The 15,664-nt window shown below is 36.8% G+C and overlaps 1 protein-coding gene across 4 annotated transcripts in view; it reads right to left on the reverse strand.

Moving 5' to 3' along the window:
- The window catches only part of NRG3 (neuregulin 3), a 953,370-nt gene that overhangs the window by 11,412 nt on the left and 926,294 nt on the right, over positions 1–15,664 (reverse strand). The window lies entirely within an intron of this gene.

Raw genomic sequence — 15,664 nt, forward strand, 5'->3', positions numbered from 1 at the left:
AGGAGGTCATGGTTTGATTTCCAGTCAGGACACATACTCGGGTTTCCGGCACGTTCCCCAGTCGGGGGGGTGCAGGAGGCAGCCGATCAATGACTCTCTCATCATTGATGTTTCTCTCTCTCTCTCCCTCTCCCTTTCTCTCTCTGAAACCAATAAAAACATATTTAAGAAAACAAAAGTAAAACTCTCCTGAGAAATGACATTTTTAGAATACTAACCAAAGTACAGATTTTGAAATTTAGATATTCATATTCAATGAATGAACAAGAATTACAGAAAAATACAGATATGCAATATGCAAATGAGAAGGTGTACACACTCAATGTAAAGAAATGAAAATAAGAATAGAGAAAAATGAATTTTAAGAATATAGAGACAAAAATTTGGGAAAAGTAGAAATGGTGCTAATTTGTTGGAGGTAAATATTGACAACGTGTTTGAAAATTTTAAATATACATACTCTTTGATTCAGAAGACTACATCTAAAAATCTCCATCATTAATATAATTATCAAAGTTCAAAATGATATAATCACCAGAATATGTCAGCAGTACAATTTTATTTATTTATTATTTATTTATTTATTTATTTATTTATTTACTTATTTATTTATTTATTTTAATATATCTTTATTGATTTCAGAGAGAGGAAGGGAGAGGGGGAGAGAGAGAAACATCAATGATGAGAGTCATTGATCGGCTGCCTCCTGCACGCCCCCGACCGGGGATCGAGCCCACAACCCGGGCATGTGCTCTGACCGGGAATCAAACCCCGATCGCCTGGATCCTAGGTTGACGCTCAACCGCTAAGCCACGCCCGGCCTGGCAGCAGTACAATTTTTAATAACAAACAGAAAAACAAGCATAAAAGAAACAATTGGAGACAATAAAAATTTCCACAAAGGGTTACTACACTGCCATTCAAAAGCATAACATCAAGGTACAAAAAAGTGTGCATAATATGAACCATTTGTGTAAATAAAGACAATGCAGAAAACAGGTATACATATATTATAAGTATGTATGTGTGTATATACATATACATTTAGCTTTGTGGATACATATACAGAGTGTCCTGAAAAATGTATACGCACTTTGAATAATTATTAATTCCAATGGGTTCAATCTGAAAAGAAAGAAACATCAATTGAGTTATCAGCTGTTAAGTGTGTATACACTTTTTTGGGACACCCTGTATATAGATTTTGTATGTACATATACATATATTTTGTGTCTGTATGTGTTCCCCATGCAACCACACAGAATGCAGATTTTAAAAAAAGTAAAATAAACTATTAACTAATTGTTATCCTGGAGGAAAAGTGTATCAGTGGGTGTGGGTTATGAAGAGTAGGGAAAATGCTTTTCCTTAAAGTACTTCCACATAGCAGCAGTGATGACCGTGTCTTTAACTTAAATCTGAATTCTACAAAATCGATTTACAGAAGCTAATCAGGCTTTTCGAAAAATGGAATCAATTTTTTCAGAAAGAAGATATGAAGATAATTTGGAAAAGGTAGTTGTCTCCAATAACCCCAAATTACAAACATCCAAAAAACGACAGGAATACCTTCACGTGTGCTTCTTTATCAACTAATTCAAGTTGTCTGTTGCAAGCCACCCATGGAAAAAGTGAACTGAATGGACATGTTACTAAAATGTAACGAATACCCTGAATTTCCATCCGATGTCCAGGTTCTAGAAAAAGTCCACTAAGGTTTTGCTTGTTTGTTTGTTTTTTTCTTAACTTCAAATGACTAGATTTAGAAGACAAACTCGAATGCCTGGCAGGGAGGTGGTGAGCCTCTGCTCTGCTCCTGCAGAGGGCTCTCAGGGGCAACAACCGCCAAGAGCTTCGGGAGCAGCCAGATTTTCTAAGGAAATCACCAAATCATTCACAGTCAGCAAGCCATTTATTTAACAAACAAACAAACACACCAATGTGTCAAAAAGCCTAATTCAGCTTTAGGCCCATGAGTTCAGAGCTTCTGCTCCGAATAAGACTTTCGATCCTGAGAGCTTGAGGGCCTTGTTCAAAATGCTGGATGAACGTTTCTAACAGAATCAACCTCTTGCTGGATCTGATTATTCGTAAGGTTTATATTAGATATTGTGCTCAAAATGTTTTCTTTCAAAAGCTTGGGATTGTTGTTATATTATGCAGCTGCTTTCAATTGTACTATTTTGATCCATTAACAAAAATTTGTTTCTATAATTTATTTTTTGAATGTTGTCCCTTTTCCTCACAGCCTTTAAAAGAATTATTTTCATGTCAGTGGCTGCATTTAACCTGAGATTCAAGTTTAAATTGCTTTTATCCCTGCCTGGAATTAGTTGAAACATGTGGGAGCACTAAAAACACCCTCATACTCTGGCAACCCTTCAAACTAATATTCTATACATGTTGGTTCAAATGAACTTAAAGATAGTTTCCAGTTCTCAGCTCTCACAAATAAAGGCTCGGAAATTGTCATTCCTGTCCTTACAATAAGAAAAAGATTGAACGAACAGAAAATCAGTGACTATTCTTATATCCATCAGATATTTGAGGTTAAGGAAATAACACTACTCTAAAATTTGGACAGATGAATGCATACAGAGAATCACAGTCAAGATGAGCTCACCTGTAGCAGAATCTACCAGGTCCATAAGTTGGTTGGAATACATAGTCGTCATTTTAATAAGTTGTTGGACTCTGTGAGTGAGCTACAGTGATAGTAAAAATCATCTGAGGGCTGCAGTCTTAGGAAGGGTTCCTACACTTTCATGGGTTTTACCTCCAGACCCACAACAGATTCTCACAAAAAACAATTTAAAAAATCATCTCATGTCTCTGACAAGGGAAGGGGGAAAGTAACCACCATGAAGTGCATGCAGAATGTTCTTCATTACCATTGCCTACTTTACAGTGAAAAGAGATTTTACCAGCGCCTTATCTTACATGGGAAAGGAGCATTTCCCTGGTTAAAAGGTGAACAGTGAGGAAACTCTTGTGAAGGTCATAGCCCAGGAATATAGACTCACTGACAGAGTGAAATATAACCATAAAGTCATAGGCGATTCCCCTCCACCACTCCCTAGCACCGCAGAAACAGGGCTCCACTATAACAATAGATGACAGCTCTATTTAAGAAGGAGTTCTTAGGGAAACCTAAAGACACACAAATAGATAGCAGAAACAAAACAAAACAAAACAATACCAGAAGGTGTTAAAGCCCTTGGCATCTACAGTTACAGCAAACATTAAACCCAGCCATAAGCCATATTAACATAGAATGGCACAGTAATGGTTTATGTACCTCACTGTCTATTACCTAATAATATATCATGTCTACTTTTTAAGAAAAAAATTATAAGGCATACCAAAAGACAAGAAAAATGAAGTCTGAAGAGACAAGATACTTACCAGAACCTGCCACAGACACCACAGATATGTTGGGGTGATCAGGCAGTTAAATTAAACAAACATGATCAATATGCTAAGGCTCTAAAGGCCAAAGTGGACAGCACGCAAGAACAGATGGGCACTTTAAGTAGAGGAAAGAAAACTCTAAGAAATATTTAAAGTAAATGCTAGAAATCAAAAACACTGTAACATAAATGATGAATGTACGTGATAGGCCCATCATTTGACTGAACACAACCAAAGAAAGAAGCAGTGACCTTGAATATAAGTCAGTAGAAACTTCCTGAAATGAAATACAGAGCAAAAACTAAATGCAAAAATAAAAGGAAAAAAAGAACAACAGAATATAATATTTAAGAACTGTGGACAATTTCAAATGGTATAACATATCCATAATTGGAATACCTGAAGGAGAAATAAAAACAAATGGAACAGGAAAAGTGTTTGAAGTAATAATGACTATAACTTTCTGAAATTATTAACAGGTACAGAAAGCTCACAGATCATCAAACACTGTGAAGGATAAACATCAAAAAATCCACACCACAGAATATCATATTCAAACTATACTAAAACAAAGCAAAACAAAACACAAAAATAAAATAAAATGCTAGGGGGGAGTAAAAAAAATATATAAACCTTGTCTGTAGAAGAAAAAGATTAAGAAATACAGTGAACTTCTAATAAGTCATACAAACAAGAAGAGAGAAGAGTGCAGTAAAGTGTTAAAAGAACAAAAGATACCAACCTAAAAAAATATCTCTAATGAAACTATCCTTTAAAAATAAAGGAGAAATAAAGACTTTTGCAAACAAAAACTAAGGAAATTCATCACCAGCAGGCTTGTCCTGCAAAAAAAATTTAAGAGAAGTTCCTTGGGAGAAACAAAATGATATAGGTCAGAAACTCAGATTTACATAAAGAAAATGTCAGAGAAGTAATAAATAAAGGTAAATTAAAATATTTAATTTTTCTTATTATTAACAGACTGAATAATAAAACATTCATTCAAAGTAATAATAAGTTGTGGATATAATGCCTATGCAAATTAATGACTTTATAATGAACACGAGAGTGGAACTGGGAATGCTCTGTTATAAAATACCTGCACTGCAATGAAGTGGTCAAGGGTTACTAAAAGTGGAGTTAGATTAGTTGTGAATGTGTATTTGCAAACTCTTCGGTGACGACTAAAAAATTCTAAAAAGAGGTAACTTTGATGTGCTGGGAGAGGAGACAAAATGCAATCATATCCAATAGCTAAAACCAGGAAAGGAAGAAATAAAAGAGATCAAGAGAAACAAAGGTCAAGTACAAATAATTATGAATTACAATGATAAATATGGCAGATATTAACTGAACTACACCAATAGTCGCTTTAAGTATGAATGGTCTATGCGCATCAATTAAACATATTTTCCATATAGATGAAAAAAACAAAATCCAACCATATGTTGTCACAAAAAAACCCACTTTACATAGAAAGACAAAGACAGGATGACAGTAACAGAGCAGAAAAAGTGATATCATCCTATTAGAAAGCTGAAGTAGGTATATTAATTTCAGATTAAGCAGACTCTAGGACAAGGGAAAAAATGTATTAAAGATGAAGAGAGATAAAAGTATCATTTACCTAATGGCAAAGGAACCAGTTCCTCAAGGAGATAAAACAGTTCTTAATAGTTATGTGCCTAACAGAGCATCAAAATACATCAGGCAATAACTGATACAACCGCAAGTAAATATAGACATAGCCACTGTTGTACTTGGAGAGCTCAACACCCATCTGTGAGTAACTGACAGATTCAACAGGCAGAAAATCATTAATGATATAATTCATTTGAACATTATGTTCAATCAACTAGATTAAATTGCTGTTCTTAAAATACTCCTTCCGAAACAGCAGAGGACACATTCTTCTCAGACGCATTGGGAACGTTCATTAAGTTAAAATATATCCTTGGTCACAAAACACACCTTAAGAAGTTTAAAAAATAGAAAACGTATAAATATATTCTCATACTACACTGAAATTAAACTAGAAATCAATAACAAAAAAGTAGTTGGAAAATTCAAACCTATTTGGAGGTTAAACAACATACATGTAAATAACAGAAAGATCAAAGAAAAAGTCTCAAGATAAATTTTAAAACATTTTTAACTAAATGAAAATGAAAATACAACTTATCAAAATTTGTGGGAGGTAATGAAAGCACTGATTAGAGATAAGTTTAAAACATTAAATTCTTGTATTTGAAATAAAGAAATATCTAAATTTTAGAAATATCTAAAATCAATCATTTCAATTTCCACCTTAGGGAACTAGCAAAAAAAGAGTGATTTAAACCTAAACCAAACAGAAGAGGAGAAATAATAAACTTTTGAGAAAAAATTAATAAAGTTGAAAACAGAAAATAAGCAAAAGCAACACTGATTCTTTAAGATCATCAATAATATTGATAAATCCCTAGTAAGACTGACCCAGAAAGAAAAAGAAAGATTAGCAATATTAGAAAGAGGGGCTATCATTACTTCTCTTGTGGACATAAAAAAGTTCAAAGGGGAACATATGAATAACTCTATGCCCTCAAACCTGATAAATTAGTTGAAATGGACCAATTTCTTGAAAGACACAAATGATCACAATTCATTCAAAGAATAATAGTAAACTTAATAGTCCTTTATGTATTAAATAAATGTATCTATTAACAAAATAAGTATTATTAAGGAGTTCTGGAGATCCCAGGAAGGAATGCAAATTCTTACAAGAGAAACTAACAGTATTAAAATATATGAAAGACTCCTGGCCGGCCTTGGCTCAGCGGTGGGCCAAGGAGATGATCCAGGAGATCGGGGTTTGATTCTTGGTCAGGGCACATGCCTGAGTTGTGAGCACGATCCCCAGAGGGCAGCATGCAGGAGGCAGCCGATCAATGACTCGTCACTGATGTTTCTCTCTCTATTCTTCTCCCTTCCTCTCTCTGAAATCAATAAAATATATTTAAAATAAAATCAAAGGTATGAAAGAACATCAGTGGGAGGTGGGACTCAGGGGACTGCTGTCCTGGGTAATTCTGAAAATGAGTGGAATCATGAGTGGAATCTATAAGACTAGCTGCAAAAGTAATACATATAAGGCTGTATTTGATCTGTCTGCTAAGAGAACCTCGACACAAAGACATGGTCAAAGAAACAAAACAAAACAAATTTAAAAACCCTACATTGACCAGTTGTATCACAATAACACAGGGGCCAACTGAAAAGTCTATCAACGGCCAAAGCTGAAAAAATGTCATCAGACATTTGTAAATAAATAAAGTAGCATTTAACTATTGGATTATAACTCAAAGTGTAAAATAGCTATCCGTGAGTTCATACTCTTAAATAAATGATGGAATAAATAAATAAATTAGGAAGACGAGACAATCTCCTTGCAGTCGAATTCTGAATAACTTAGGTACATACTCCGCCCTCCCAAAGGGGGAGCACAAGGCCCCACTCATTAAATGCGGGCTACGCACAGTCACTTCCTCCCAAAGGGAACTCTATAGAAAGGAAGAGAGGAAAGGGCATGTCACAGTGGAGACACCTGACAAGTACTACCTCAGAGAGAGGGCAAAGGTAGTCATCAATGATGATAAATCATATCTAGAGGGTGCACTTTTGATATGTGATAAAAGTGGTACTTGACTTCTACTGTCTTTCTCCTCAAACCCCACAGCCTCATTCTAGTCATGAGAAAAATGTCAAACTACTTCCAACAGAGGACCATTCCAACAAAATAGTTGACTGGTGCTCCTAAAAACTGTCAAGGTCATAAAAACACCAAAAATCAGACAAAAGGTGACAGCCGAGAGGAGCCTAAGGAGACATGACAACTAAGTGTATGTGGTGTCCTGGATGGGCCCCTGAGACAGAAGCAGCAATAGGTAAAAACCAAGGGCATGTGAGTAAACCGCGGATTCGAATGAATAACTACGCATCCATGTGGGTTCGTTAATTGCACATTAATGTACAATCCTAATAACAGGAGAAACTGAGTACAGCATATAGGGGAACTTTTCTGTTATCTTTACAAGCTTTCTGTAAATCTAAAACTGACCTAAACAATAAAGTCTACTTAAAAAATAAAACAATAAAGTATTTTTTTTAAAAGCAAAAGATACACACAAAAAAAGGAAAAAAAAGAATTTAGACACTGAAGGCTGAATTTAGCCTCCCATTGTTTTCCTGACTAGCTCGGTTATAGGCCCTCAAGGTGTATAACCCACTCAATGAAAACACGTTATGCTCTATGCTAAAAGCATTTATTACGCACGGTCCCTTCCACAATGTACGCAGCCCCATCCCTGGGCAGAGCTCGGCGTTACCCGTCAGATACTGTCTCCAGGGACGCTGAAGGCGCGGCCGGCTGGCTGTCCTGCCCGTCCGGGAACATTTCCGTACAGCGTTACCAAGTACAGCAGTTGCCTTCATGTTCTTCGCCTGGTCTTGACTTTCCGTGTAAACCTGTTTCGTTAAAGCCTCATTTGATATAAGGTCACTTCAATGGTAAGTGAGGAGGTGCCAGAGTCCACTCAGGGCCGGTTCAGCAAGAGCTGAAGGATTTCCTTCTAAACACCCCCATGGGCCCTGGTCAGTACTGTTACTTCACGGGCCGCACTCTTCCCTGTTGGCTTCGCTGACAGCCTGCCTTGTGGGGGTGCCCTGGGTGCCGAGGACAGTCGCTGCTGTTTTCACCATCACCCGCCTCCCTCCTAACACACCGCTGGTGGTGGCCTGGAATCAGTAGACCAGGCAGACGAAGCAGGCACAGGTTGGAAACAGGCAACTATGTAGTTTTGAGCTCCGCAGCTTGCACGCGGCAGGAGTCAGAGGTTGAAGAAAGCGATGTCTGTTGGAAGGCAGTGTTGGCAGAGCTGATAATCCCCTGGGCTGGAACCCCAGGCAATAAAGGCAGGAGCGGGGAGGGAATTTTTAAACAGTTTTACATGTCTGGCTTTCTGCTAACGACAATAGTGCTGGGGGAAATGGAAGACTGCAGGAAAAGAGGAAGGCCGAATGTGAGATGGACTGACTCCTTAAAAGGAGCCGTAGGCATGAGTCCAGAGGAGCTGAGCAGGGCACTGTGGACATCCCTCATTCATAAAATTGCCAAGAGTCACAACTGACTGAAAGGCACATAACATAGGCACACTGAATGCTCCCAGTTTTTCTGCCTCTGTGTCAAAAGAGATGCTCAACTTCACTAGCTATTAGGAAAATGCAAATCAAAACTACAATGAGATACCGCCTCACACCCATTTGAGTTTCTATTATCAAGAAGACAAGTAATAACAAGTGTTGGAGAGGCTGTGGAGAAAAGGGACCCTCATTCACTGCTGGTGGGAATGTGAACTGGGACAGCCACTGTGGGACACAGTATGGAGTCTCCTCAAAAATTTAACAAATTTACCATACGACCCAGCAAGCCTGTGTTCATTGCAGCACTTCTCACAGTGACCAAGACATGGAAACAACTGGCATGTCCTTCAGTGGATGACTGGATAAAGAAGATGTGGTGCATGTATACAATGGAATACTACTCAGCCGTAAGAAAAGATAAAATACAGCCATTTGTGGTAACATGGATGGATCTTGAGAATATCATGCTAAGTGAAACAAGTCAGGCAGAAAAAGTTAAGAACTATATGATTTCACTCATGTGTGGGATATAAAAATGAAAGCAGCAAATGAACAAACAAGAAAAACAAACAAACAAAAACTTGTAGACACAAACAGCACGGTGGTTACCAGAGAGAAGGTGGGGGGGGTAAAGGGGGTCAGATATATGGTGGCGGAAGAACTGACTCTGGATGGTGGGCACACAATGCAGTATACAGATGATGTATCATAGAATTGTACACTCAAACCTGTATAATCTTACTAACCAATAGCACTCTAATAAATTTAATTAAAAAATAACAATTCACATCGTATGGATAAACAGTATGTATATTTGTGCTTTAGATTATAGTATTTACTTACCAACTCTTTAAAAAGTGGCGTTTGGAACCACTCATTGCAAACATCTGAATGCAATTTAATTTTTCACAATGGATTCTCTAGCAAATCAGTGAGCTTTCATGCTACAGGTAAACCAATATAATTCTGCATTTTTAATGGTGAGTTTGAAATGGAACAGAAAAATGTGTCTTTTATCTTATAATTGTGTTAAAACAAGTGTTGTACCTTTTCATAATCGAAAAAAGATTTTTTCTTACCACACAAAAAAAAGTTCTTTAATTCGAGTCTGACTTATTAGCCGAGAGGATGGTGAAACTGAGTGGCTATGTTAGACTATGATTTCATCCAGATCTATAATGCAAGTAATCAAAACAACTTGACCACTGTTGCTATTTTGAGAACTTTGGCATCATGTATCAGAGCAGAAAGAGCTATAATGATTGCAGTCAAACTTTAACACATTTCCCCTGAAGCAAAATAACACAGCTGGACACCCTTTCCAGACGCAAGACAGAGCAAGCACTCCTCTCCACTCACCCTTTACCACCCATCCATCACCCCACCTCAACAAAGTGTCCATTCAGCCAGGGGACTGAGCATGTTATTTATTCCCTCTTCTCAGAGAGTCCTTTGCTGTTCCTGTTGTCAGGTTAGCCCCCAGACCTGCCTTCCATGAGCTCTAATAGTGTTTTCACTGTAGGCTGTAGGCCTTGGCACATTTATTGTGGTATTGTTTAACTAATTTCTGTGACCTGCAGTAATCAGTAAGTTTCTTGAAAGTAGGGGCATTGTCATTTTTTGTCACCATTATATCCTGGTCTTTAACACAGTGCTTACTAGGTAGTTGTTATATATAAATCACCTCACTTTTGAAGACTTATTTTTCTGATCTCTGAACCAGGCTGAGAAGTTCTCTCCCTTGACTGGTCTGGAGGTTATCATTCTAGCCTCAGCTCTCTCTCACACAGACAACACAAGTAAATGAGGTCAGGGAATCTCTTTGAATCACAAATATTTCATTTGTAAATGATGCTGAAGGACTAGACGCTTCTGAGGCACTGCCAGGTCCAGCTCTGCAGCCTCTGGGTCACATGTTTCCAGGCTGTCCTGTGGCTTCTCTGCACTAGGCGCTCCACATTTTGTTAAATGACTGTAAAGTGAAGCCCTTCCCCATGAATATTTAAAGAACTTAAGGGAATCGCAGACACAGACAACTCCTTCGTTAAACACTGCAGCTTGCCAAGAATTTCAAGTAGTTAACCTGGGCTTCAAGATAAAATATGGTGAGAGAGTAGGAAGTTTGCCCGCCCGAGGATTGTAGTGGACCTGGATAACACGGCACCCTCATGTAGTAGAAGTAAATGCTCGCGCTGGGAAGGGTGGTGGTAGATCTTCTCTGCTAGGCTTTCAGAATTTCCCTGTGGGCACATTTTGCAGCTTGGGCTTGGACTTTGGACTTGCTCACCACTCTGTTGGGGGTGGCTATCCTGTGCATTGGAGGGGATTTATCACCACCTCTGCCCTCTGCTCATTGATGCCTGTAGCACTTCCCTCCCAAGTGGTAATACCCAGAGTGTTTCCAGATTTTGCCAAATGTTCCCGGGGCGACATTGCCCCCTGTTGGATACCCCTGAGTTACAAGAATTTGGGCTTGCCTCTCAGCTACTCACTAGCTGTCTGACAGAAGTTAACTTAAGCTCGGAGCTTCATTTTCCTTCTACACAGATTGGGTGGAAATAAGTAATTTTTGTTAGGACTAAATGAGACAATGTAACTATATTATTTAGCATAATTCTATGTATGTAACCAATGCATGCCATTTGCTATTACTATTATCACTGTTTTATCATTTTTTGTTGTTATCATTGACATTGGTATTTCCTCATAGCTCTTTTTATTAATTATTTTTATTGTTGACACTATTACCTATGTCCTCATTTCCCCCACCCCCCTTCTCCCACTTCCACCTAACCCCCACCCCCCTCTCCCTCTGGCTATCACCACATTGTTTTCTATGCTTACATGTTATGTGTTACATATATATATATATATATATATATATATATATATATATATATATATATATATATTTTGGTTAACCCCTTCACCTTCTTTCCTCCAGTCTCCTCATAACCCCTGCCTCTGACAGCTGTCAGTCTTTCCCATGTATCCGTGCTTCTGACTGTATTTTGTTCCTCAGTTTATTTTGCTCAGTTGATTCCACATATAAGTGAGATCATATGACATTTGTCTTTCTCTGAATGGCTTATGTTACTTAACATAATACTCTCCTCGTGCCTCCATGCTGTCTCAGAGGGTACGAGATCCTTCTTCTTTACAGCTGCGTAGTATTCCATGGTGTGAATGTCCCACAGTTTTTTATCCACTCATCTACTGATGGGCACTTGGGCTGTTTCCAGATCTTAGCTACTGTAAATAGTGCTGCTATGAACATAGGGGTGCATATGTTCTCTCTGATTGGTGTTTTGGGTTTCTTAGGATATATTCCTAGAAGTGGAATCATTGGATCAAAGGGCAGTTCCATTTTTAATTCTTTGAGGAAACTCCGTATTATTTTCCACAGTGGCCGCACCAGTATGCTTTCCCACCAAAAGTGCGCAACGATTTCCTTTTCTCCACCTTCTCTCCAGCACTTACTGTTTCTTGATTTATTGATGATACCCATTCTGTCAGGTGTGAGGTGATATCTCATTCTGGTTTTAATTTGCATCTCTCTGATGATTAGTGACATTGAGTATTTTTTCATATGTCTCTTGGCCATCTGTTTGTCTTCTTTGAAAAAGTGCCTATTCAGGTCCTTTGCCCATTCTTTTAATAGGATTATTTGTCTTCCCAGTGTTGAATTGCATGAGTTCTTTATATGCTTTGGAAATTAACCCCTTATCAGATGTATCATTGGCAAATATGTTCTCCCATACAGTGGATTGCCTTCTCATGTTGTTGATGGTTTCTTTTGCTGTACAAAAGCTTTTTAGTTTTATTTAATCTCACTTGCTTATTTTTTTCCTTTTTTTCCCTTGCCCACGGAATTATATCAACAAAAATATTGCTACAAAAGATGTCTGAGATTTTATTGCCTATGTTTTCTTCTAGGATATTTATTTTTGCTACTTACATTTAAGTCTTTTGTCCATTTTGAGTTTATTCTTGTGTATGGTGTAAGTTAGTGGTCTAGTTTCATTTTTTTAAAAATGGACCTGTCCACTTTTCCCACCACCATTTATTGAACAGATTGCCTTTATTGCATGCTCTTGCCTCCTTTGTCAGATATTAATTGACCATAAAGGCGTGGGTTTATTCCTGGGCTCCCTCTTCTGCTCCATGGAATTATATGTCTGTTTTTATGCCAGTACTAGTCTGTTTTAATTACAAAGGATTTGTAGTATAGCTTGGTATGAGGTATTGTGATACCTCCAACTTTATTCTTCTTTCTTAAGATTGCTGAGGCTATTTGGGATCTTTTTTGGTTCCATGTAGATTTTTGGAATTTTTTCTAGATCTGTGAAATATGTCATTGGCATTCTAACAGGAAGTGCATTGAATCTATAGATTGCTTTGGGGAGTATGGGCATTTTAATGATGTTAATTCTTCCAATCCATGAACATGGTGTATGCTTCCACTTATTTGTATCACCCTCTATTTCTTTATTCAATGTCCTATAGTTTTCCAAGTACAGGTCTTAATTTATTCCTAGGTACATTATTTTTTTTTGTTCTAATAGTAAATGTGATTGTTTTCTTAATTTCTCTTTCTGATTGCTTATTATTAGTGTATAAAAATGCCACTGATTTCTGAATATTAATTTTGTATCGTGCTATTTTGCTGAATTCATTTAGTAGATCTAGTAGTTTTTTTGGTGGAGTCTTTAGGGTTTTCTATGTACAATATTATGTCATCTATGAATAATGACAGTTTTACTTCCTCCTTTCCAATACGGATGCCTTTTATTTCTTCTTCTTGTCTGACTGTTGTGTCTAGGACTTTTAGTACTATGTTGAATACAAATAGTGAAAGAGGACATCCCTGTCTTGCTCCTGATCTTAAGTGAAATGGTTTTAGTTTTTGCCCACTGAGTATGATGCTGGCTATATGTTTTTCATGTATGGCCTTTATTATGTTGAGGTATGATCCCTCTATTTCCACTTTACTGAGAGTTTTTATCATAAATGGGTATTGGAGTTTATCAAATGCTTTTTCTGCATTTATTGATATGATCATATGATTTTTATCTTTCATTTTGTTTATGTGATGTATCACATTTATTTATTTGAGAATATTGTACCAACTGTGCATCCCTGGTATATCCCAGTTGTTCATGGTATATGTTCTTTTAATATATTGCTCTATCCAGTTTGCTAATATTTTGTTGAGGATCTTAGCATCTATGTTCATCAGGGATATTGGCTTATAATTTTCTTTCCATGTAGTGTCTTTATCTGGTTTTGGAATTAGGATAATGCTGGCCTCATAAAAAGAAGTCTTCCCGCATCTTGTACTTTTTGGAATCGTTCAAGAAGGGTAGATATTATTTTTTCATTGAATTTTTGGTAAAATTAACCTGTGAAACCATCCAGTTCAGAATTTTTGTTTGCTGGGAGTTTTTAGGCTAATGTTTCAATTTCATTAGTTGTAATCAGTCTATTCAGGTTTTCTGAATCTTCCTGATTCAGTTTTGGAAGATTACATGTTTCCAGGAATTTATCCAATTCACCCAGTTTTTCCAATTTGTTGGCATATAGTTGTTCATAGTATTTTATTACAATCCTTTGTTTTTCTGTGCTGTCAGTTGTTACTTTTCCTCTATCACTTCTGATTTTTAAAATGTTGGTCCTCTCTTTTTTTCTTGATGAGATTGATTAAAAATTTGTCAATCTTGTTTATCTTTTCAAAGAACCAGCTCTTGGTTTTATTGATCCTTTGTATTGTTTTTTAGTCTCTATGTCATTTATTTCTGTTCTGATCATTATTACTTATTTCTGTTTACTCTGAGCTTTGTTTTTTGTTCTTTTTCTAGGTCTTTTAGGTGTAGGGTTAGATTGTTTACTTGATTTTTCTTGCTTCTTGAGGTAGGCCTGTAATGCTATGACTTCCCTCTCAGGACTGTTTCATTGTGTCCCATTGTTGTGTGTTCATTTTCATTTGTTTCCAGGTAATTCTTTATTTCTTCATTGATCTCCTTGTTAACACATTTATTGTTTAATAACATGCTATTTAGCCTCCATGTGTTTGAATGTTTTTCAGGTTTTTTACTGTAGTTGGTTTCTTGTTTCATACCATTGTGATCTGAGAAGATGCTTGATATGATTTCAATCTTCTTGACTTTGTTAAGACTTACTTTATGTCCTATTAAGTATGTTTGAAGATGTTCCATGTGCACTTAAGAAGAATGTATATTCTTCTGCGTTGAAATTAAATGTTCTGTAAATATCAACTAAATCCATCCAATCCAGTTTGTCGTTGAAGGTCACTGTTGCCTTGTTGATTTTTCCTCTGGCAGATCTATCCATTAATGTCAGTGGAGTGTTAAAATCCCCTACAATGACTGTATTGCTGTCACTGTCCCCCTTAATATCCACTAATATTTTCTTTTATATTTATGTGCTTTTCTATTGGGTGCATATATGTTTACAAGGGTTATATGCTCTTGTTGGATTGGTCCCTTTAGTATTATGTAGTGACTATCTTTGTCTCTTTTATAGTCTTTGTATTGGAGTCAATTTTGCCAGATATAAGTATTGCTACTCCAGCTTTTTTGTTTGTTTCCATTTGCATGGAATATATTTTTCCATCCCTTCACTTTCAGTCTGTGTGTATCTTTTGTTTTGAGGTGGGTTTCTTGTACACAGCATATATATGGCTCATATTTTCTTATCTAATCAGCAACCCTATGTATTTTGATTGGGGTACTTAATCCATTTACATTTAAAGTTATTATTGGTAGGAACTTTTTATCACCATTATTTTCTTTATACTTATGTTCTTATTCTCTCTATTTCTTTTTCTTCTTCTTAAAGCAGGCTCTTTAACATTTCTTGCAATACTGGTTTCGTGGTGATGGATTTCTTTCTTTCTTTCTTTCTTTATTTGTCTAGAAGTCTTTTTATTCTGCCTTCAATTTTAAATTATAGCCTTGCTGGATAGAGTAGTCTTGGTTGCAGGTCCTTGCTTTTCATCATTTTGAATATTTCATGCCACTTGCTTCTGGCCTGAAGTGTTTCTGTTGAGAAATCA

Source organism: Miniopterus natalensis, chromosome 14 (genome assembly GCF_054644295.1).
Source record: "Miniopterus natalensis isolate mMinNat1 chromosome 14, mMinNat1.hap1, whole genome shotgun sequence".
NCBI classification, from domain to species: Eukaryota; Metazoa; Chordata; class Mammalia; order Chiroptera; family Miniopteridae; genus Miniopterus; species Miniopterus natalensis.